The sequence below is a fragment of the Schistocerca americana genome, unplaced genomic scaffold (assembly GCF_021461395.2).
Source record: "Schistocerca americana isolate TAMUIC-IGC-003095 unplaced genomic scaffold, iqSchAmer2.1 HiC_scaffold_47, whole genome shotgun sequence".
In the NCBI taxonomy this organism is placed as follows: Eukaryota; Metazoa; Arthropoda; class Insecta; order Orthoptera; family Acrididae; genus Schistocerca; species Schistocerca americana.
Genome location: NW_025726203.1, coordinates 2,437,501 through 2,442,500, shown reverse-complemented (window position 1 = coordinate 2,442,500; position 5,000 = coordinate 2,437,501). Strand labels below are relative to the sequence as shown.

At 53.5% G+C, this 5,000-nt stretch overlaps 1 non-coding gene across 1 annotated transcript in view; it reads right to left on the bottom strand.

The window, feature by feature from the left end:
- LOC124584112 overlaps positions 1-374 on the bottom strand; it is a 1,910-nt gene extending 1,536 nt beyond the window's left edge. Inside the window, exon 1 of the ribosomal RNA XR_006974523.1 lies at positions 1-374. This exon is cut by the window's left edge and continues 1,536 nt beyond it. This is a non-coding gene — a ribosomal RNA (small subunit ribosomal RNA).
- Between the last annotated feature and the right edge of the window lie 4,626 nt (positions 375-5,000).

Genomic DNA, 5,000 nt, shown 5'->3' with positions numbered 1-5,000 from the left:
CCCGTTACAACCATGGTAGGCGCAGAACCTACCATCGACAGTTGATAAGGCAGACATTTGAAAGATGCGTCGCCGGTACGAGGACCGTGCGATCAGCCCAAAGTTATTCAGAGTCACCAAGGCAAACGGACCGGACGAGCCGACCGATTGGTTTTGATCTAATAAAAGCGTCCCTTCCATCTCTGGTCGGGACTCTGTTTGCATGTATTAGCTCTAGAATTACCACAGTTATCCAAGTAACGTGGGTACGATCTAAGGAACCATAACTGATTTAATGAGCCATTCGCGGTTTCACCTTAATGCGGCTTGTACTGAGACATGCATGGCTTAATCTTTGAGACAAGCATATGACTACTGGCAGGATCAACCAGGGAGCTGCGTCAACTAGAGCTGAGCAGCCGGCCGCCCGGGAGTGTGTCCCGGGGGCCCGCGCGAACACGCAAGCGTCCGCTCAATTATTCTGCAAACAGGAGGAGGCTGAGCTCCCCTGCACAATACACCTCGAAACCCTCTCAGGTCCCGGCGGCGCGCAGCGCCGTCCTAAGTACTTGGTCGGGTTCGAGAGTGGCGCAATCGCCCGGAGTTTGGCGAGTAGACGCTTTAGGTGCGACCACCCGTGCTCCCAACTGAGCTTGCCGCTGCCGACAGAGGCCCGGGAGCGTGCTGTCGTGGCATTGCCGGCGGGAGACAACACGCGCCACCTACGGTGGCCGGCAGCTCCAACGCCAGCGCCACAGAAGGACAAAAGCCCCACTTGGGTGCCGAAGCGAACTCTCCCAGCACAGCGCACGCGCCAACACGTCCGCACAGCTGCGATACAATCCACCTGCGAGAACCGCAGAGGCGACCGAGCAGCAGACGGCGTCGCGGCGCCGAGCGCCGGGCGGCGGCGCATCCTCAGCGCACACAGTCCTCAATCGGACCAGCACACTGCAGATGTCCACCGCGCTTCGCACCGGGCCCGCGAGGACCTACTTTGGCCGCACGGCGCCGCGTGCAGGGTGCGCCGGCGCGCAGCTGCGCCGCCTGCCGCCTCCGTCGGCCGGCGCGCCTGCCACTGGCCGCCCCCACCAGCCGGCTGTAGCGCGTGCGCCCACGCACCGCGCGGCCAGCACGCCGGGAGGCCCCCCCTCACCGGCCGGGGACGGTCCCACCCAGCCACCGCCGCGTATCGCTTCACACCCACATGCCATTCACGTTCGTGGGCATGGTGGGTATCGCTGAAACAACCGGTTGGTAGCTCAACCGATCGTCGCCATCACTGATTCACCTCTAGCGAGAACAACCGCACCACAACGGTTTACCAGTTGTTCATTTGCGTAACGTCACCAGCAAACGTAGACGTCCATCGCCATTTGCAAATTCAACGATTGTTGCATGCCTGTGTCAGGTGTCACGACACACTATGTCTGCCCACATACACGCAACAACATGTGCACGCTTCGCGAACACGTGGAAGGTGGCCCCCGTACGTATGCGATGTCCATTGCGCGAACGACTGTCAACCGGCCTCTGTCGCATGTCGCAGATGTGGAACGCAGTGCACCATGCTATCACGGTGTGTGAGAGGAGACGACTACGTCTGACAACACGCGCCACTACATCAACAGACGGCTCATGCTGATCGCCATCCACGGCATACCATACTGCAATACAGCTCTTATAGGGAGACGACACGTAGCTGAGTGCACAATATTTGGACCGTATGGTTCGCCGTTGTTGGCGCAGTCGTGGTACGGTCACACATGTACCACGATGTATCATTCAGTACATGAGGACCAATGTGCAGTACAGTGTGTGATTTGGACGTACAACATCAGCGGACAGTTGACACAAGCCGTACCACAACGTAGGCTGTGCTTCGCCATGCGAATGCCAATGAACAACTGCGAAGGGCATTGAGCATGTACGTCCTACTGCCATCCGCATTACAGTGTATAGCTGCAAGGTGTTTCACATGAAGCGATACTCTGGGGACCGGGCAGTGCGAGTAGCAAACTATATTGCGGGGGTTGCAGTTAGGCAACACTACACTAATTTAACGCGTCGTATGACAATTACAGAGCAGGTTAAGGCCCAACGTGTGTTGGGTTAAGGCCCAACGTGTGTTGGGTTAAGGCCCAACGTGTGTTGGGTTAAGGCCCAACGTGTGTTGGGTTAAGGCCCAACGTGTGTTGGGTTAAGGCCCAACGTGTGTTGGGTTAAGGCCCAACGTGTGTTGGGTTAAGGCCCAACGTGTGTTGGGTTAAGGCCCAACGTGTGTTGGGTTAAGGCCCAACGTGTGTTGGGTTAAGGCCCAACGTGTGTTGGGTTAAGGCCCAACGTGTGTTGGGTTAAGGCCCAACGTGTGTTGGGTTAAGGCCCAACGTGTGTTGGGTTAAGGCCCAACGTGTGTTGGGTTAAGGCCCAACGTGTGTTGGGTTAAGGCCCAACGTGTGTTGGGTTAAGGCCCAACGTGTGTTGGGTTAAGGCCCAACGTGTGTTGGGTTAAGGCCCAACGTGTGTTGGGTTAAGGCCCAACGTGTGTTGGGTTGAGGCCCAACGTGTGTTGGGTTGAGGCCCAACGTGTGTTGGGTTGAGGCGCAACATAGGTTAGGTTGAGGCGCAACATAGGTTAGGTTGAGGCGCAACATGGGTTAGGTTAAGGCGCAACATGGGTTAGGTTAAGGCGCAACATGGGTTAGGTTAAGGCGCAACATGGGTTAGGTTAAGGCGCAACATGGGTTAGGTTAAGGCGCAACATGGGTTAGGTTAAGGCGCAACATGGGTTAGGTTAAGGCGCAACATGGGTTAGGTTAAGGCGCAACATGGGTTAGGTTAAGGCGCAACATGGGTTAGGTTAAGGCGCAACATGGGTTAGGTTAAGGCGCAACATGGGTTAGGTTAAGGCGCAACATGGGTTAGGTTAAGGCGCAACATGGGTTAGGTTAAGGCGCAACATGGGTTAGGTTAAGGCGCAACATAGGTTAGGTTAAGGCGCAACATGGGTTAGGTTAAGGCGCAACATGGGTTAGGTTAAGGTACAATATGGGTTAGGTTAAGGTACAATATGGGTTAGGTTAAGGTACAATATGGGTTAGGTTAAGGCGCAACATAGGTTAGGTTAAGGCGCAACATAGGTTAGGTTAAGGCGCAACATAGGTTAGGTTAAGGCGCAACATAGGTTAGGTTAAGGCACAACACGGGTTAGGTTAAGGTACAACACGGGTTACGTTAAGGTACAACACGGGTTAGGTTAAGGTACAACACGGGTTAGGTTAAGGTACAACACGGGTTAGGTTAAGGTACAACACGGGTTAGGTTAAGGTACAACACGGGTTAGGTTAAGGTACAACACGGGTTAGGTTAAGGTACAACACGGGTTAGGTTAAGGCACAACACGGGTTAGGTTAAGGCACAATACGGGTTAGGTTAAGGCACAACACGGGTTAGGTTAAGGCACAACACGGGTTAGGTTAAGGCACAACACGGGTTAGGTTAAGGCACAATACGGGTTAGGTTAAGGCACAATACGGGTTAGGTTAAGGCACAATACGGGTTAGGTTAAGGCACAATACGGGTTAGGTTAAGGCACAATACGGGTTAGGTTAAGGCACAATACGGGTTAGGTTAAGGCACAATACGGGTTAGGTTAAGGCACAATACGGGTTAGGTTAAGGCACAATACGGGTTAGGTTAAGGCACAATACGGGTTAGGTTAAGGCACAATACGGGTTAGGTTAAGGCACAATACGGGTTAGGTTAAGGCACAATACGGGTTAGGTTAAGGCACAATACGGGTTAGGTTAAGGCACAATACGGGTTAGGTTAAGGCACAATACGGGTTAGGTTAAGGCACAATACGGGTTAGGTTAAGGTACACATTGTTGTAAGGAAAGGTGTTTTGGGGGGGGGGGCCGGTTTGTTGATTGTGATTATCGTAAGTAAATGACTGCGGCATCATCTGATTTGGCACGTCAGGGTGCACCTTTGGCTCATGACAGGCGGCGCTCTGATTCCATGCTTGTGGCAGACCTGTGTCTTTCATTCCTGCCATTGTTTTTGTGGTGTGACAGGAGGCAGTATTGTGATGTTGGGTGCACCCCTGTGTAGGACATGTGTGGGTGTTGGTGGCTTAGCTGAGCAATGGTGGTTGTCGGAAGGGTGGGATATTCTGTTTTCCGAGTGGACCTCCCGGTCTGGTTATGATAGTGTGGATTGTCTAATGTGGCAGAGAGGATGCACTGGGTGTTGTTCCATGCTGGTGCTTACATATTGTCTGTGTGCCTGTTACAGGCAGAGAGTAGTGCGTGATAAGAGTGTCTGGCTGACGTGTGATTGTGAGCAGAGTCTTTCAGCATGTATACGGACAGTTGTATACATTATCTGTATTCTGATGGCTCTATCTATTACTAATCAGCGCCGTGTATACGTTTAATCCGGTTCCAGTCGAAACTATTGTATCTCTGTACATTAGTGACACGGCGAGCCCGCTATGTAGTTACTCGTCTCGGCAGCTTCCACCGGTGTATGGCAAATGATTATAAGGAATCAGTCTAGTCGTCAATACCGATAGTGTGACGTCACATGTCTGGGGTGGGGGACGCTGCGCCCTTCCGGTGGGTCATGGCCTAGGAAGACTCTTCCCACGCAGGGGGGCTTGGACTGTCATTGACTCTTCCGAGTAATATACTTGCCGTACGTTTTTGCGACTGCGAGTGCAACGCTCACCGGTACCGACATGGATGGAGCGCCTCCTAGCTGCCGCTGAGCATCTGCATTCGTACAGAGAGCAACGCGATCGCGTCTGTAGCTCGTACGTGGTACAGCTCGCAGCTCATGTATATGGACAGCGGGAATGTCGCATATTGGACATAACTCTTCATGAAACGCACGTTATAGGGGTGGATTGCACATTGCGAGTGCGAGCAAAGTCCGCCGTTCATCCGCTGGAGTTGCGAGTTGGGCGGTTGGGGTGGGGAACGAACGGGTGCAGGTGGAGTGATTGCCGGTCCACGACT